Here is a 19723-nt window from a genome sequence, read left to right on the forward strand (position 1 = left end):
CTCCTAGGGAAAATGGAATTTATAGCCCTGGACACTCGGCTACAGTCAGTCACCTTTTGGCCCCATCCTGTCCCTCCCCCCAGCCACACATTCCACGTGATTCTGTCCTCTGGGTTTCAGACCTGCCAGGGCATTCCAAGACAGAGGCAATGCCTTCCAGCCTGGCTCACATTGTCAAGCCCAAGGGAAGGGAGGCCAAAGACAGGTATCTGTTGGCGGGGGCCGGGCAAGATCTCTGTGCTCCCCGCAGCCTCTGGCAGGCAGAGATGAGAATGGAACAGAAGGCTGAGGAGGAGAAGGTTCTGTTAGGTAAGTGACGCACACGGATTAGAGCACTCCTGTTCACCTGTTGCTAATTAGTGCTCTCGCTGTTGGGGGGGGACCCCGCCTGCTGGTGCAAGCTCCCCTAGCTATCAGAGTGAAGGCATAAAGAGGCAATCTAGAAGGGTTTCGTTCGGTTCAACAAAAACATCGATTGAACCACCTACCCTATTAGGTACAGGGGATCCTGAAATAAATAAACCGGGGTTCCTCTTCACAAGTAGCTCGTGGTCAAGAGGGACACAGGCTGGTAAACAGTCCTTTACGATCCAGGTGCTACATAAAAAGAAACCATCATCGGTATACAAAAAGCCTGCAGAAGTGCTTTGAAAGGTGAGTCAAGCAGACCCAGTGGTTTCTTCCAGAAATGCGTTCCAGGCAGAGAGAACAGTATGTGCAAGAGCTGGGGAGCTGGGCTGGGGTCCTCTAATCCTGAAACAGCAACATTAAGCTAAGGTTCAAATGCCAAGAGCAGAGTCAGGAAGGCTGGCTGCCTCCTTGCAGGGCCAAAATCTGAGTGGGAGAAGCAGAGAAAGAGCAAGGGTAAGAACGAGTCAGGACTGAAGAATGAGTCAGGACAAAGAAGGGCTGGGGGAAGGGAGGCTAGGGAGATTGCTCGGACAACCGGCTAGCACTGAGGCCTTCTGGGCCAGTGGGGACACTGCTTCGGACAGCCGGCCTAGCCCAGATGGCAGGGTCGCTGCTGGGACGCGGACACGGCTGCGTGCAGACCCTAATGCTCCCAACCGGTAGGAGGGGGCTGCCCTGCTTGAAGAAAGAGTGGGAGTTGGAGCCCAGGAACATTTTTTAAGCCCCTGGTTTATCCCCTGAATACGGATAAGATGGAGAATCCCGGAGTGCCGAACAGAAATCTGCCCATTTGACCCAAGAGGAAGACAGCTGCTTACTGGACATCTTTACTTTGAACCCCCATGGATGCTCAAACCTAACGTGTCCAAAACCAATACGTGATCACCAGCCCTCCTCCCTAACTCACACCCAGAAACCCCAGGAGGCCTCTCTCCACCTCCTCTCTCTAAGCAAATTATTTACCTAGAATCTGTTCACCTCATATTAGTTTCCGGTTCCTACTGTCACAAATCCCTACAAACTTAGGAGCTTAAAACAACACAAATTTATTATCTTACAGTTCCTGGAGGTCACAAGCCTAAACTAAGTCTCACCCAGCTGACATCAAGGTGCCGGCAGAGTTATGTTCCTTCCAGAGGCTTTAGGGGGAATCCATCCCCTTGGTGTGGTCCGGCTTCTAGACGCCGCTGCGTTCCTTGGCTCTTGGCCCCTTCCTCCGTCGTGAAAGCCAGCAGCGCAGCATCTTCTAAATCTCCCTCTGACTTTGACCTTCTACCTTCTTCCATCTTTTAAGGATTCTTGCAATTACCTTGGGCCCACCCAGATCATCCAGATTAATCTCCCCGTCTCAAAATCCTTAATCTAACCACATCTGCAGAGTCCCCTTTGCCTTTTAAGGTAACACAGTCACCGATTTCAGGATTAGCAAGTAAACTTTTTTTCTGCCACTTGGGCCATTATTCTGCCCATCACACGGCTCTTCCCAACACCTCTGTCACCAGCATCTCTCATCTGCTGCCAATGCATGGCCAGATCATGAAGTATTTAATGAGGGGAGAAGAGAAGAGGGAGAGAAGAAAGAGAAGCAGAGGGGAGGGAAGGGTGCTTCTTGCCATGGCCCCCTTGTGGGAAAGGACTCCTTCATTCCCAGGCTCTCACCTGCCCTCCCTCACCCCAGGGTTTCCCCCTCTACACCATTCTTGGCCACGCGATTTCCTTTTGTCCTTGTTTTTTGCCACCAAGCTTTTCCTGGCTCTCTTCTCTGTCTGGAAGCTTCTCTCTGTACTATTCTAACAGTCACCCTCACTGCACCCCAACCCCCACACAGAGCACCTGGCCAGGTGGTGGCCCTTCCGCCCCAGTGGCTCTGTCATCTCCCCAGAAGCCATCTCAGACTTCCAGGTTCAGGTTAGATGGGGCCCCGGGGGACACGTGGAGCCCCGCTCTCATCTGCCCCAGCCCTTACTTCATCTGCTTGTAACTGCCTGCCCCTCGTCTGTCTTCTCTGAGCTTTGCATGCCTTGGGGACAAGGTCAGAATCTTGTTCCATGTTTTCCCCCAAGTACGTTGAAAGACTCAGAAAGTAAATATTTCTGAATCAGATTTTTTTAAAAAATAAAATAAGATAACACTCCCTTTGATTGAAAAGTCTTTGGGTACCAGACCCAATCTGGTCAGCTCATGGACGGCCCTAGCTCAGATCCTGCTCCTTCTTCGTGCTTACAGTAGCTCCCTTGACTAGTGGGAAATGATCCCTGGCCCCCAGGGGATGCCTAAAACCGTGGATAACACTGAAACCTATATATGCTATGCTTTTTCCTCTACATACATACCTATGATAAAGTTTAATTTCTAAATTAGGCACAGTAAGAGAGGAACAACAATAATTAACAATAAAATAGAACAAACAGAACAGTATACTGAATAAAAGTTATGCAAATGTGGTCTCTCTCTCAAAATATCTTATTATACTTACTCGCTCTTCTCTTCCTGTAATGATGGGAGATGATAAGGTGCCCACGTGATGAGACGAAGTGAGGCGGATAATGCAGGAGTTATGACACAGTGCTCGGCAACTATTGATCCTCTATCGATAGGGCAGAAAGAGAATCATCTGCTTTCAGACTGAGGTTGACCTATGGTAACTGAACCCGCAGATAAAGAGGGACCCCTGTGTTACCTACTGTTGACTCGATTGGAAGGTGCGGTGGCCAAGTCAGTGGAGGGACACTCTCCTACAGACCCGGAGGCGCCAATAAACAGTTCAGTGTTCCACAGTCGGTCCCAGATCAGGAATGCAACTAGGAACAAGGCCCTGGCAAAGAGGCCTGGGACGTTTTCCAAAGCCAGGATCCAGAAAAGAGGTTTCCCCTCTTGGGTCACCTAGGCGAGGCTGGACCCTGCTGTCTGTAATTTCATCGCTGGCCAGAGCAGGATTCCCGCACATAGTAAGGATTCCAGCACAACACACACGAGCGGCAGCTGGACTATCAGCTTATGCTAGCCCATGGCAGGGCCGGTGTGGCAGCTCCCCAGCAGGGGTGCACACTTGGGGCCCCCACAGCCCTCCCACACCTACCTCACCTCTGCCCGCACCAAAGGTCCCTCCCCACACCTCTCCTTTCCCATTCATACTCCCCGAATGCCAGGCCCACTCAAGGGGGGCAGGCATTTAAGAGAGTACCACCAAACCTCTAGCAACTCCAATGGTTGATGAGAAAAAATTATTAACAATGGTCCTTTTCCGTTTGCTTTTGATAGATGAAAAACTTACAAAATCATAGCCTCCTTCAAGAGTTAGTGTGGCCAAGACAAATTATGTCAAAAGTACTTGCCAACTTGGTTATAGACTAGAGGATAAACAAGTGTCTCTTTTTCTCTCTCTTTCTCTGTTTGTTTGTTTGTTTTTTTTAACTTTCTTAAAATAAATATTATTAGAACTTTTAACAGCCCAAATGCAGCTTTTCACTTTCATTCCATATGGAAGTTTTTGCTTTGGTTTACTTATTTTCATAGCTCTATGATATTCCTTAGCATGTCTATCCCACGTTGTGTTCATCCATTTTTCTCTTGGTAGACATTTAGGTTGTCCTGGATTCTTTTCCTCTTTCAAATAATTCTGCAGTATAGTCTTCTACAAGTCTCCTTGTGCATACCCAGGAGAGTCTCTTATGAGGAAATAATGGATGAGTACTTGCTCATCTTTACTAAGGGAGTACTGTAATTACTAAGCTACGATCCAAAATGGACACATGTATTTGCCCTCCCACCAACAGTACGTATTCCTGTGGCTCCATATCTCCCCGAATGCTTTGTAAATGTTTTGGTGTTTCACCAATCTTACAGGTATAAAAATGGTATCTGGTTTGCTGTAATTTACATTTCCCTGACTACGAGTAAGATCGAGTATCTTTTCTTGTATTTATTGGCCTTTTAGATTTCTTCTGTGAACTGCCTGTTCATACCTTTCGCCTGGTTTTCTATTGAGTTGTTTTTATCTTAGCAATCTATACGTTGGTTTTCATACACATTCTGGATACCAGTCCTTGGTCATTTATAGGCTATGTCTGTTCAAGTCCTCCAAGAAGCAGACCCCAAGAGGGAATTAGAAGTGCAAGACAGGGGTGCCTGGGTGGCTCAGTTGTTGAGTGTCTGCCTTCGGCTCAGGTCATGATCCCAGGGTCCTGGGATCGAGCCCCGCATCAGGCTCTCTGCTCAGCCAGGAGCCTGCTTCTCCCTCTCCCGCTCCCCTGCTTGTGTTCCCTCTCTAGCTGTCTCTCTCTCCCTGTGTCAAAAAAATAAATAAAATCTTTTTTAAAAAAAGTGCAAGACAGTTATTGGGGCTAATGCTTCTGAAGGGTAATGGGATGGGGGTGGGATTGGTTGGGGAGAGCCTTCAGATGCCAGTGCAGATCTTGCTATCTGGAAAGGGGAAGAGAAAAGAAAGGAGGATTGGGTAGGAAGAGCCTCCACTGTTGGGCATCTCGGAGAAAGTCTCTGCCCAGCTACTGAGCCCTAGAAGTTTGCCTTTTGAAAGAGTTCGACATTGGGCAGGAATGGCTCAGCTCTGGTTCTCCAGCCATGCTCAATCTTTAGTGGGGATCAGATCAGGGAGAGCATGGCCTCAACTTGAACCCTATGGTGGATCTCAAGGGCACAACAGCTACAGGCTGTCCTCTAGTCACACACCTGGCAGGTGCTTCTCTGTAGGAGGGAAACTGAGCAACACACTCCGATGGCTGCCACACTGCCAAGATCTTCTCCTACTTTGTGCTTGTCGATTTGTTACCTTTCCTTTATGGCATCTTTTGATGAAAAGAGCCTTTACATTTTTAATGCAGTCAAATTTACCACTACTTTTCTTTATGGCTTGTTCTTTTTGTGTTTTCAGATAAGTATTGCCTACACTGTGATCTTGAAAGTTTTCTATATTTGCTCCTAGAAGTCCAAAAGTTCTGCTTTTCAAATTTTTCACCTAGAATTTAATGGGTTCTTTTTGGTTTTGTGTTTCTGTATGGATTACCAAATTCCCAGTGCCATTAGTTGAACAATTCATTCTTTCTCCATGGATCCGGATGCCACTCCTGTCACATATCAAGTCTTCCCATGTAGAGAGACCTGTCTGGGGAACACCTGTTCTGTCTCATTGGTTCTATTTGTCTCTTTCTGCCACACTGCCTTAATTTAGTCAGTCTTAGAATCTTATAGGGCAAGTCACTCATCTTGTTTTTTTCAAAATTTTATAACTCTTTTGGCCCTTTGCTTTTTCACAGCCAGGTTAGAATCATCTTGTCTAGTTACAACACACAAAAAAATCCCCTGCCTAGATTTGGTTTGGTGTCACATAGAATTTATAAATTAATTTAGGAAAAATTGAAATGACTGTGAACCTTTGTATCATGAACACCTTATTCATCTATTGAAGAATACCTAAATAAATGAAGCTTTATCATTTTCTTCATAAAGATCATGCATACATTTTATTAGATTTATTTCTGGTCCTTATAGCTTTTGTTTCTTTTTTAGATGTTAGCTTTAAAAGCTTGTGTTTTCTTTTTCTTTCTTTTTTTTTTTTTTTACTTTTTAAAAATTCAATTAGCCAACGTATAGTACATCATTAGTTTCAGATGTAGAGTTCAATAATTCATTAGTCGTGTATAACACCTGGTGCTCATCACATCACGTGCCCTCCTTAATGCCCATCACCCAATTACCCCATCCCCCCACCCACCTTCCCTCCAGCAACCCTCAGTTTGTTTCCTATAGTTAAGAATCTTTCATGGTTTGGGGAGCCTGGGTGGCTCAGTTGTTAAGCATCTGCCTTTGGCTCAGGTCATGATCCCAGGGTCCTGGGATCGAGTCCACATCGGGCTCCCTGCTCCACGGGAAGTCTGCTTCTCCCTCTCCCACTCCCCCTGCTGTGTTCCCTCTCGTGTTCTCTCTCTCTGTCAAATGAATAAAATAAAATCTTAAAAAAAAAAAAGAATCTTTCATGGTTTATCTCCCTCTCCGATTTCTTCCCAGTTTTCCCTCCCTTCTCCTATGATCTTCTGCACTGTTTCTTATATTCCACATATGCGTGAAACCACATTATAATTGTCTTTCTCTGATGGACTTATTTCTCTCAGCATAATATGCTCCAGTTCCATCCACGTCGATGTAAATGGTAAATATTCATTCTTTCTGATGGCTGAGTCATATTCCATATATACACACACCACATCTTCTTTATCCAAAAGCTTGTGTTTTCTAACAGTGATTGGTCATGAAAATGCAAAATGGTTGTTGTATAGTGCCCTTCTATTCAGCAAACTTGATGCATCTCTCACAAGTTGTATGAGTCTCGTTTTTACATAGCTCTAGAAAATCAGGATCCTCTGTACCCAAGGAAAATCCATGAGCAGGCTCTTACCCTTGGTGACCTAAGCAGGGGAGAGGCTCTCTGCTGACTCCTCTGGCTAAGCAGCGACACACCCTTCTGGAGACCTGCCAGCGAGACAGAACTCTCTGGTGACATAGCTGTTGTGCTTGTTTAGATCAAACAAGGATCTGGACAGAGTGGCCTAGCTTGAGGTCAGCTTTACTGTTACAAAACAGAATGATCCCCAGGCAAAAGGCTCAGAGCCAGCCGGGTTAGACAAGGGGCTGCCTGGATGACCTGATTAAAAGATGTCGTTTCTTGATTGGCCACATCCACTCTGTCCTTCCACTCTCCCTACTTGAAAAGGCCTTGGGGACATCAGAAAGCAGGCCAGGAGGAGGAGGCAGCACTGCGTGGAGAAAGGGAGATAGAGTGAAGCCTGCCCCTCGCCCAGCCCACCCCCGCTGAGCTCTCAAGCTGTTTCCAAACTAGGTTCCACCTCCAGTGCCCATCTGGCCTGGCTGCTGGAGGGCAGTTGGGCAGTTTGAGAGACCTATGTGAGGCCAGGAAGAGGTGTTTTGTGGACCATTGGCTTTGGGGTCATCTGAAGTAGATACTGGAGAGAGACAGAGAGAGACAGAGAGAGGATGAAAAGGTGAAGCCCATTTGGTGGACATGGGACCTCTCATCAGCCCTCAGCTGTCTCCACAAACAGTCCTGAGGTGAGGTGACTTTTCCAGAGATACCAGTTTTATCTCTTCTCTCATTTCTCCATGGCCTATTGGGGTGTATAGGGTCCTGGTGACTTCATGTGAAGGCCTAGGTTTTATTCCCATATCTATCAAAGCTGTGAGCCAGTGGGGCACAGTGAAAAATGAATATGCTTTGAGTCAGACAGATCTGAGTTAGAATCCCCATGTGGTCTCAAGCACGGTATAGTCAACTCTTCTGAGCTTTGATTTCTCTCTCTGCCTGAGGAAGAAGAAAATATTTTCTTTGTGGGGTTGGTCAGATAATTAAATTAACTCATGTACATCACACCAGAGAGGATGCCTGATAAAGGTGTTTGAGTCCTTGGATGGTTTGTGAGGAAATTGCAAGATCACTTCTCTGGTTTAATGGAGTGTTGAGTACTTGCCAATCTCACCTCTTTTCCAGCAAACCAGGAAACACGAGTTCCCCTGAAATGAGCAGCCACTACGTATGATGTTGTGTGCTCAGGATGGAGTTCATGTGCATATGTTAACCCATTTTAGCCTTAGGCCAGCTCTGTGACGTGCACAGAGTAGATATTATGGCTGTTCTGCAAATGAAGAAATTGAGGTCCAGAGAAGCAGCATGACTTCCCGAAGTTGGAGACAGGACACAGAAGAACTGAGATAAGCTCCGTGCTTCGTGGAAGCCTTTGCTGACCTTGGCCCTACTGGGTCATTTCCCTTCTCCTTTCCTGGCAACCTAGTTCCAGACCTCAGATAACCCCATGGTTTTTAGCTAAGCTCCAGGGCAGTCCTGACTTCTCATTTTCAGATGACAAATTAAGTATTTCAATTGCCAGGAGCAACAGTTCACCGACTCCCATGACCCTCCCCGTCTCTGGTGTTTTCCTGCCAACAAGAATTGACTGAAAAGCTATTGTTTTTCTTATTCTTGCTTTTCAGGGGAACTCCTATTCTGTATAAAGTCCCTGAGCTGGAACATGCAATCAGATAAAAGTAGAAAGGAAAGAAAGGTTAGTGGGAAGAAAAGAGGGGCAAGAGCAACTCTTTATAGGAATCAGCAAATCATTATTTAAAGCAAAAATGATTGTTTTTATATACTGACTTATAATTTCTGTGCATTTGTATGGCTTCCTCCATCCATCTGTAAGGTTCTGGAGGGAGAAAGTGTGTGTGATTGTGTGTGTGTGTGTGTGTGTCTGTTTGTCCATCTGTGTCTGTATTTAATCTTCTATGGCACCTGGCCTGGTATCTAACACATAAACAACTACCCTGTAGAAGGAAGGATCTGGTGGCCCATCTTTCCAGAAACGCCTTCTCCTCTGGCTTTCAGTTAGGCCTGACACTTACACCATGACTGTCTCCACCTCTTAGAGGGCTCTTCCCATTGACTAGGTTAACTGGGTCCTCCCCATTGTCCACAGAGCTGAGTGGAATACCACGGGAGAGGAGCTGTGATGAATTAGGTCAAGGGAACAGCTGATGCATGGGACTGTCAGTCCTGTGAGAGACCCAGCCGGGGATATGCTCCTGGGACATGCAGCATGGATGGCTCTGGCCTTGTAGGAAGAAGAGAAATGGCTCCACAAGGAGGAGCCCTGAGAAGCAAACACAGCTCACACCATCATCTGTCAGGATTAGCTTGACCTGGGTCTGGTTCCACGCTGCAGCCTGGGCCACAAGGCAGAGCAACACTCCGTGGCTCCTGTGTGAATCGAGCTGACAACCCCAGTCTTGTTCCTTTGGTCCCCATCAAAATCGTACTGGACAACTACAGACCTCTGCAGAGCAAGAAAAGCTCGAGAGCAAGGGCTGCCCATGGCCTCAATCCATCAGGACAAGACAAGAGGCTACTGACGTATGTTTCTTATTGGTCTGTTTGTCGGTTCACTGTTTTGATCATTGGTTTATTCACTCATTTGCTCCTTGATTCTCTCATTTAGCCACTCATTCAGTAACATGCTTATCCCTGCTTTGTTCCAAAATGGATTTAAGGTGAAACCAATTTATCCCAAAGAGGACATTTTTAAGGTACAGACAACGGGGTGTGGACAAATAAACAGTTACAATACAATTGCACACCTGTTGTCTTTCTAGTGATCATGGCTGAGTATATTCTATCTTACTATCAGTCAGTCCCTAAACACTGCAAAAATTTGTTTTCATAGCTGTTTATATTCTGTGTATTCTAATGACATCTCACTAATTGTCATACCATTCCTCAACAACCAAAAATTGCTCCCCAGATTAAGGCTGATGCAGCTGCAGCCCCCTGTCCCCCACCCTCAGCCTTTGTTGTCTGAAAACCTGCTCCTCCCACCCAAACAATGGCCTTGGGATTTTGCTCTCTCCTTTTTTTTTTTTTTTTAAGATTTTATTTATTCATTTGAAAGAGAGAGAGAGTGAGCGGGAGGGCGTGGGGCAGAGGGGGAAGCAGACTCCCCACTGAGCAGGGAGCCGGACACGGGACTCAATCCCAGGACCCTGAGATCATGACCTGAACCAAAGGCAGACCCTTAATCGGCTGAGCCCCCCAGGCGCTCCTGCTCTCTCCTTTCAAACAGAAGAACTTACAAACATGTCAATGAGAATGAATGTTAAACCAGTCAGTAGACAATTTTTAAATGCAACTTGCAAACTACAGGTAAAAGGCAACATTTGCAGAGATCCCCCTCCGGGTCTAGTTCCCATTAGCTCAGTGAGAGTCCTTTGTTTCGCTTTTCTCCACCCTGGGCACAAGCCAGGGTTTCTGCCTTCACTGAGGAGCTGCCGGTGAACCAGGACTTCTCTGGGTTTACTCAGAAAGAGACCCTTGTTCTCTTGACCTTCCACGTTTCATGAAAGAGCTGATTCCAAGCTAAGCCCTGTCCAGAGGACTATGGGAAATGCATTTACTCTCAAGAGCAAGAGCTTTCTGCTGGGGAAATAGGGATTCCGCTGCCTGCCCTGCCCCTCTCCTCAGGCTGGCTGGGAGACGCCGAGCCCTGTGAAGCGTACGCGAGTCAAGAGAGCGAGGATTCCTCCTCACACACCCATCTTCTGCCTGCTTCTCTTTGTTCTGTGTCCACCTGCACCCTGGAGGTTTTGCTGTGGTCAAGGTAAGTCGGATCACTCTGCAGAAGTCCACGGCCACGCTTTGCTTGCTTTTCGTTGTCGCTTGGCCTTGTTCTGTGTTAAATGACCCTGACACTTTTTCTTCCCACTTGCTCCAAACATCCTAGGTACTTTAAATGGAATATTTGGTGCCCCAAACGTGCATTACAACGTGACGAAGAGGAGGAACAGACGTCTGTATAAACCAACATAAGAATGAAGCCAATCTCAGGTGCTGGGGTTGGGAGTCGAACCCTGCGATCCTCCAGCTACAAGTGACATTTGAGACTACCCAGGCCAATCCCTTGCCTTTGAAGGATGGAGACCCCTGGCTCCAGGTCACCCCAGTTCGTGAAAAACCAAGACCCGGGAGCCACTCTCTTTGTCTCTCCAGGCACAGACTGAGGGTAATGGCCAGCATTTGTACCTTGAGCTTTAAATATGTCTGAATGGGTTTGAATTTATTCTCTCATTTCATCTCCTCAAGATGTCACCTTTGTCAGATGAGGGGGAAATCGGGCCAGGGAAAGATAAATGGCTTCCTTCTGGTCATTCACAAAGTCAGTGTCTGGGTTGTATGTAGCGTCTGGGTCCTGGAATCCTAGAGCCTGAGCTTCCCAACAGCTGGTTTTAATAGCAATTAGAACATTTGCTGGACGGAGTGAGAGCAGAGCTCTGGACTAAAGGAGCCTGGTGATTTATGAGGAAGCCCGGGCATGTCAGATGTCACTACCCTTATACATCTTAGCTTGAAGTAAAGAAAGGTCTCTCCCGTCTGTGCTGAGGGCCAATTTACTCTTCAATGCAATGGAAGGATCTAGCAAAGCAGTTCTCAAAGTGTGGTCTCCAGACCAGCAGCGTCAGTGTCCCCTAGGGGATTATTAGAAATGCAAATTCCCGGGCGCCTGGGTGGCTCAGTTGGTTAAGCGACTGCCTTCGGCTCAGGTCATGATCCCGGAGTCCCTGGATCGAGTCCCGCATCGGGCTCCCTGCTCGGCAGGGAGTCTGCTTCTCCCTCTGACCCTCCCCCCTCTCATGTGCTCTCTCTCTCATTCTCTCTGTCAAATAAATAAATTAAAAATCTTTAAAAAAAAAAAAAGAAATGCAAATTCCCCAACCAACTAGATCAGAAACCCTGGGAGTGGGGCCCACAGTCTGTGTTTTAACAAGCCTTAGGAAGATTCTGATGCATGCTCCGGGTTTGAGGGCATCCGCTCAAAGAGCAGTATTCTCAAGTTCTGGTCCCAGGAGCCCAGCCTCAGGATCTCCAGAGGGAGCTTCTGAAATAGGTAATTGGAGATGCAATAAAAGAACCAGAGTTTGGGGCACCTGGGTGGCGCAGTCGGGTAAGTGCTTTGGCTCAGGTCATGATCCCAGGGTCCTGGGATCGAGTCCCTCATCGAGTCCTGCATCGGGCTCCCTGCTCAGTGGGAAGCCTGCTTCTCCCTCTGCCTGCCGCTCCCCCTGCTTGTGCTCTCTCTCTCTCCAACAAATAAATAAATAAACTCTTAAAAAAAAAAAAAGAACCAAAGTTTACTCCTTCCGGCTAGCATTTCCCAAACTGGCCTAACCTTAAGTATTACTGTGGACCTCTTGAAAAGACCAGTGTCCTGGCCCCTGCCCTGGGGGATTAAGAATCAGCATGGGAGAGAATAGTTCACAGAGCCAGGCTCCAATTAGATGTACCTCCCCCCCTGCCCTGGGCTGGGCGGGGGGGCATGTCCACTCATCCAAACTCACTTGAGAATTACTGATCTGGGGCTCCAGCAACCACTGGTTTACTTTTAACTTGCACCTCAGCCCAACACCATTCGCCTCTAGGAGGGATCCACTGGCTGGTCCGACATTCAGCAAATAAGTATTATTCAAAACCTGTTGTGTCTTTCTTAAGCCCAAGAGAGTACCAAAAAATTTTTTTAAATACAAATTTCTGCCTCTGATCATTTTTAGGGTTAATTATGGATGGATCAAACAAAGAGCAGCCCATAGAGACCCCCAAAAGCAAAGCATTCCATCAGGATGAAAAAAAGACTGTCGGCAAACTCAGAAAGAGGAGGGAGATGAAGTGGGAGAGAGGGACAAGAAGACGGAGTTGAGCAGAGAAGCTGAGATTTCATGGAAAACAAATGAAGGAAGATTCTGGCCCATTAGACTCATGGTGGTGAAACCTGTAGGCTTTTGACGCTGCTTAGTTGAAGCACTGGTCCCTTTCTAAGAGGCAGTTGACTCAACATTTTGAGCCTTAGTTTCCCCACCTGTAAATAGGATAATTGTACCTCTCCTGAAGAGTCATGAGTAGCTGGTGCATGAGGTAGTTGGTGTTTTCCCAGGCTTCATCAGCCGGTGTGGTCACGCTGACAAGAAGCACTCTGTTGGGGGCGCCTGGGTGGCTCAGTTGGTTAAGCGACTGCCTTCGGCTCAGGTCATGATCCCGGAGTCCCTGGATCGAGTCCCGCATCGGGCTCCCTGCTCGGCAGGGAGTCTGCTTCTCCCTCTGACCCTCCCCCCTCTCATGTGCTCTCTCTCTCACAAATAAATAAAATCTTTAAAAAAAAAAAAAAGCACTCTGTTGGTGGGAACTATGGTATGATTCTAAACACCTCCTTTTGGAGGACCTGGGTGGTTCAGTCGCTTAAGTGTCTGCCTTCGGCTCAGGTCATGGTCCCAGGGTCCTGGGATCGAGCCCTGCGTCGGGCTCCCTGCTCCACGGGAAGCCTGCTTCTCCCTCTCCCTCTGCTCCTCCCCCCAGGTTGTGCGCGCATGGACGCGTCCACACACACACACACACTTTCTCTCTCTCAAATAAATAAATAAAATCTTTAAAAATTAAAAAATGGGGTGCCTGGGTGGCTCAGTTGGTTGGGCGTCTGCCTTCAGCTGGGGTCATGATCCCAAGGTCCTGGGATCGAGCCCCGCATCGGGCTCCTTGCTCATCGGGGAGACTGCTTCTCCCTCTGCCTGCCTCTCTCCTTGCTCATGCGCTCTCTCTCTCAAATAAATAAAAAAATAATAAAATTAAAAATTAAAATTAAAAAATAAAAAAAATAAATAAACACCTCCTTCTGGCAGAAATAATTCCAATATAATATCTAATTTATCACCTCTAACTCAAGAGACAGGCTGTATGCTTGTAGACCATCCCTATGATTACAAGTCCTGTTCATGACTTACTTTAAACCAGACACCACACACCAATAAATAACGTTTATACAGCTCTTCTTATTCACATTGATGAATGGAGACGGGGCAGATCAGCAAGGAACCCACTCTGGGGACGGTGGAGCCCTCCTGAGCACAATGGGTGCTCGTGTCTCCCTTTTGGTTCAGTTTGAACTCAGCAGGACTTAATCCCAGGCTCACTCTGCTCGCAGCCCTCAACTGGATGGAGCAAGCTCCTTCCAAGTGTTCTCTCAGCATCTCCTGCTGTTCCTAAGGCCATTTCCCTTTTCCCCGCCTCACCTCACTACTCCAGGCAAAACAAGTTAAGCTGATTAGGGAAGAGACAAGGTTGACAAGAATTTTATTTTCTCTGGGAGGCCTCCTGGAGAGGGGCAGACCAGCGCTCTGAGCTAGAGCAGGTAACAGACTATGAATTGGTTAATGGGTGACTCTCCACCAGTGGTTCTCAGACTTGAGCGAGCATCAGGATTCCCTGGCGGGCTTGTTCTAACACACTGCTGGGCCCCCCTCAGAATTCCTAATTCCATAGTCTGCAGTGGGACCTGAGCATTTGCCTTTCTAACAAGCTGCCCCGTGATGCTGATGTTGCTGGTTCCCAGATCATACTTTGAAGACCACCACTCTACAGTTCGGAGACAGAAACCATGACTTATGAGAAGCTATCCATTATCGTAGAAAAGTCACATTGAAAGATACTCTCCTCCATGTGAGTTGTAATGAGGGCTGGAAGAAAGCATAACATAATGTCACTAAATAGGCATTAGATCATTTTGATTATGTCACCTGACGGTCCCGATCACCAGTGCACAGCATTCCGTTTCTTGCTTATGAGCATGATGGTCATCTCATAATTTTGTCTTTAATTTATGGAGAACTTAGTATCCAGTATAATAGGAGGGTTACTTGAATGACCCATTGACCCAAAAGCATCTCCTGCTTTCTGAGAAATTTCCAACGTCAGAATCACCAAGTCAGGGATGGGATGCCTGGAACCACACAAGGAACTCAACAGGGAATCGAGAATGCCTCTGGTCTTCTCTCACTGAGCTTGGAAACATTCATTAAATTAGTTTGTTAGCACTTTGGTGCTGAGATAGTGAGATGCAAAGTTGTGTAGGTAGAACCATGGCTAAAACCAGGTCCAAGGAAAATGAGGTGGGGGTAGAGGGTGGCCCAAAAACAGGTGTGAGGGTGGCTGCCCCAGGACAAAGGAGGAGTCACTGAAATAGTTACGGGGAGGTGTGGAGGGACCTGCTTTTGTGTACTGCCATCTTGATAATCAAAGTGGTTGCCAGACACAAAAGAGAGGAGTGAAGATGAGAGAAAAACAGCTCCTGACTGCTCCAAAGGGAAGTCGGTAGGAACATTAATGACTTGGCTCCTGACCAGCTCTGTTTCAGTCACAAGAGCCTCGTCTCTCCCTCGTGTATCGTCCCAGTTCTCGTCCTGTACCCAGGACGGCAGGTTTTCTGGAGAGGTCACTCCACAAGGAGGCTGGGTCACTTATTTCCGGGAGGATGTGGTACAAGTCCATGGAGGGAGAAGATAGGCAGCTCAACCTCAGATCAAAATATGTACCCTGAAATTGGAGACACCTTTTGTGAATTCCTGCGGACACTGGTATCCAAAGACTGAGGACAAGATGGCAAACACAGGCACCTCTGTAAGCAGTGTCCAGGGCATGCTCGCTCCCTGGGGCAGCCTCCTTGGGCCTAGAAGCCAGTTTTTGGTGTAAAAACCTTGCCTGGAAAGGACTATTTCCTTTGTGCAGGCTCAGAAGAGGCTTCTGGGCGAGCTCAGTGTCTTAGTGGTCAACAACACACTCAAAGAGGGGGATTAAAGTGTTGGAAACGGACGGATAAGCTTAGGGGCTGAACACACTGAAGGCTGAGGGCTACCCCAATAGAGGCTTTTGAATATATCGAAGAAACTAATTTTGCCACATTCTGCTCACAATGGTCCTCTTGGTCCTCACCCGGCCAAGGTACAGACAGGCTCAGGGCTAAGTCACTTGCCTGAGGTCCCCCAGCTGGTAGTGACAGAACCACGGCTCATCTGACTTGAGGCTCATCCCACCATGTGGCCTTCAGGGGGAACAATAGGAGAGTCTGGGTTTAAGGGAAAGAAGGTGGTACTTGGATATTTTCTATTTCTGCAACATGAGAGCCTCAGGTTTAGACATAAATAGGAATCGCCTGACACGAAAACGGATTCTCTCAGGATGGTAAAGAAATCTCTTAGCGAGATGACTTGGCAATGTTGTCCTGCCCCGAAAGAGGGAGAGGACATGGCCAAGGGGTCCCTTGGTCATCCAGAGGCAGCCCAGAGGAAAGCACATGGCAATGGGGCCTAGAAGTCATTTCCAGAGAGTCACAGAAGAGCCTCCCACCCCCGCCAAACACACACACATGCACAAAATCAAACTGAAATTGGGGGGCCCTTTTTTTTTAACCTTAACACTCAAAGGAATGAGGCTCTAGTGTATGACAGGTGGTGAGGTGGCTGTTTTCGGCCATTACACTTGCCTGTCCTTCCCCTCATCCCCCCAACATAAGTCCCGCTGCTTATTCTGATGCTTGGAGGAGGGGGGAGATTTGTGCTTGGGGACCTTCTAAGCAGAAGCCATCTGAGGCCGGGGGGCTGGTCCTCCACGGGCCCTGCCAGGAAGCTGCCGCCTTCCCATCCCGGAGGGCTGGCTGGGTCTGGGTGCAGGCTCAAGGGGCCTCCCACCAGGGGCTCCAGCCAAGAATCGGATGATTCAGAGCAAAATCAGATCCAAACCTTGACAGTCTCTCTGTCAGCATCTGCAAGCAGTTTGCCGTCAGAAATGAGCTCCGTGGGGAGTTCTGTGTGTAACTGGATCCTCTGAGAGGCTCCCAGTCCCTAGTGACTGCAGACAGACTCAGCCCATTTCAGGAGCAGAGAGCGTTGCTCCCCAGTCACCGTGAACTGTGTCAGATGCTTAAGGAAGACCCTCTTTGATTAGCCTGGCCTACCTGGCGCCCTGGACACCCTACGGGCCTCTCCTTCACCTCTGCTCACCATACTGTGCTTGCCTGGATGTGCCTCTCTTTTCTCCCTGTCATTCTAAATCCTATTCATTGTTCAAGCACTAACTGGAAGACTCTTCCTCCCCAAAGACTCTCTGGTCACCTCCGCCCATGAAGATCTCCCCCTCCTGTGAATTATTCATCTTCCCTGTCTGCACCATTCATTTGGCTTTTAAATGACCCCTACTCCCCTCCAGGTTAGTGGACTTGACGTTTAGACATGTCTACTCAAATGATTGTGCTTTTCCTGGTATTTGTGTGCACGGTAAGTGCTCAAATCCTCATTGTTTGACTGCCCATGAATTATGGACAAACTTCTTCAAAAAAAAATATTTTTATTGGACTGGCATTGTGTCCTCTCAGGAATACACATTCCAGTCTTCTGAAGCTTATAACATGAAAAGGTCTTGCTGAGTACAGGAGAATGGAACAGGGCGTATCTGTTCATATGGGAAAGAAAATAGAACATAGAGAACATTCATAATCCCACGATCTAGAATCAACCAGGGTTTTCTTGTTTTTGTTTTTTAAAGATTTTATTTATTTATTTATTTATTTGAGAGGGAGAGAAAACACACAAATGGGGGAGGGGTAGAAGGAGAGGAGCAGAGGGAGAGGATCTCACAACCCCGACATCACGGCCTGAGCTGAACCCAAGAGTCTGTCACTTAATGGACTGAGCCACCCAGGCACCCCGGCCTGTGCTTTCTTTTGTCTCCGGACATAAAATGAGCAAAACTTCTGCAGCCGATCACATTTTTTTGTGGGCTCCGTGCAGAGGCACCAGGGGCTTCTCTGTGACTTGGACCACTCCGCGCAGCTCGTTCTACCCTGAAGGGCACGGCCCAAAATGCACTGCATCCGCCCAGCCCTGAGTTCCCACCGCCACTCGGCCCGACCTTAGCGGAAGGGGGCCGACTCTAGGAAGCAGGTGGACTTTAGCTCCCACCACTCACTTGCCATGTGACTTTGGACAAGTTAGTCTCTGAATGTGAAATTCATCAGGGAACAGGGTTCATGCAATCTGCTCGGACGGAGGATCAAAGGAGGGAAGTAATGTGCATGAATGTGCCAAGTGCCGAGTGACAGGCAAATGTAAGAAGTCGTGACAACGATGTGCATCTTTCTTTGCCGAAGGCAGCATCTCTCCTCTCAAGGCCCAGAGGATGTAAGTGCGTCAGGAAGCAGACAGCACGCACGTGCCCACGGGAGAGATCTGGGCACGAAGGACACGATAAATAATGCTTCCAGCTCAAAATAAACATCCATGTCACAAAACACTGCTTCCAGCCCCCTGGGGTTCGGGGTGCTCCCTTTCTCTGTTCCGCCTCCCTGCTCTTTCTATTTCTATAGCACTGATCACCATGGTACCTAGGTACTCAAACACAGTAAGTGTAAAACAGAGCCGTCTGCTGAAGACACACTTCCCTTCCGGAAACTGAGCTCCCAAAGCTGAGCTTGGAAGAGGAGCGACAGGTAGAAGGGCCTCCCTGGATGATGGAATCTGGAGCATACACATGGGAGAAGAGAAGCAAATGCCAAATACCTACCAAATGCCCACAGGGTGTAACACGTTATTAGCTGCCTGGAGATTCAGAGTAATGAGCCGGTGTTGCTTGTCCTCAAGGACTCACAGCCTCTTTTTTTTTTTTTTTTTTTTTGAAGATTTTATTTATTTGAGAGAGAGCATATGATGGGGGAGGGTCAGAGGGAGAAGCAGACTCCCTGCTGAGCAGGGAGCCCGATGTGGGACTCGATTCCGGGACTCCAGGATCATGACCTGAGTGGAAGGCAACTGCTTAACCAACTGAGCCACCCAGGTGCCCTGGACTCACAGCTTCTAAGACAAGAGCAGACTCTCCCAGTACACAACCAGGGCGGGGGCATTGGATGACACCAGGGCTGGTCCCTGCCCAGGGTGGACGGACAAACAGATGTGAGCTCATCTCCGGAGAAACACCAGCTCCATTCCGGAGTGAGCCCTGTCTCGTCTCCTACGGTACCATCCTGGAAAGCAGAGAAAAGCCGTCACTATGGGGATGTGTTACAAGGAGGGGAGGATGAGGGGAAGACCTGCAGAATGGGGCATGCAGAGCTAAACAGGGAAAGCTTATTCCAAACCCAGAGATGACTCTTGTATCTTATCATGGGTAGCCAGCCTCCTTGGAGTCAGAATTTGTAAAAGTCTCCAGTAACATCCAAAGAGGAGTCAGATCCTTCTTGGGTCTAGCTCCCATTCTGTGGCTACTTCTCTAGGTAAGCTAAAGGGGTTACTTAATCTCCTGTGATAAATGTGGAGTTACAGAACTTCAGAGTTGCAGGAAACTCTAGCGCCTTGCCCATGTTTTGCGAATCACAAGTCAAGATCTATTAGGCAAAACATCCTTATTCCATTTCCAAAGGCAAGATGTGTTCCAGAGGGTGCGGAGTGCACGTGGGCAAACTGGAGTCTCTGGGTAATGTCATTGTTTATAGTCACCACCACAGGTGAATATCGAAAATATTCACCACCGCCATGTGGTCAGCAGCACCTTCTTGAATATCTCTGGGGGTGGGGGTGGGTAATTTTAATATTGAGGCAAAAATCTGCTTCCTACTAACTTATTCCTTGGTCCCAATTTTGCCTTCTTATCCTCCACAGAATAAATACCTTCTCTTCCACATTCTAAATATTTTTTATCTTTTAAAATTGTTTTTAAAGATTTTATTTGTTTATTTGAGAGAGAGCAAGAGCCGGGAGATGGGCAGAAGGGGAGGGAGAGGGAGAGAACCTCAAGCAGACTCTGCACCAAGCACGAAGCCAGATGTGGGGCTCGATTCCACAACCCTGAGATCATGACCTGAGCTGAAATCGAGTCAGATGCTCAACCGACTGAGCCACCCAGGCGCCCCCACATTCTAAATATTTAAAG

General features: G+C 47.7%; 1 long non-coding RNA gene across 2 annotated transcripts; it reads left to right on the forward strand.

Annotated features, from left to right (window-relative positions):
* Positions 1-7099: 7099 nt before the first annotated feature.
* On the forward strand, positions 7100-13352 carry LOC123850452 (uncharacterized). Of its 2 annotated transcripts, XR_010405529.1 has the most exons (4): positions 7103-7494; positions 8913-10586; positions 10710-10988; positions 12532-13352. It is a non-coding gene; the product is annotated as an uncharacterized LOC123850452 (long non-coding RNA). The 2 variants fall into 2 exon arrangements; XR_006792352.3 differs by lacking the exon at positions 12532-13352 and having other exon boundaries at positions 7100-7494; positions 10710-11041.
* Positions 13353-19723: the final 6371 nt, after the last annotated feature.

Source organism: Mirounga angustirostris, unplaced genomic scaffold (genome assembly GCF_029215605.1).
Source record: "Mirounga angustirostris isolate CCGP_5_RB_7025 unplaced genomic scaffold, mMirAng1.0.hap1 SCAF_10, whole genome shotgun sequence".
NCBI lineage: Eukaryota > Metazoa > Chordata > Mammalia > Carnivora > Phocidae > Mirounga > Mirounga angustirostris.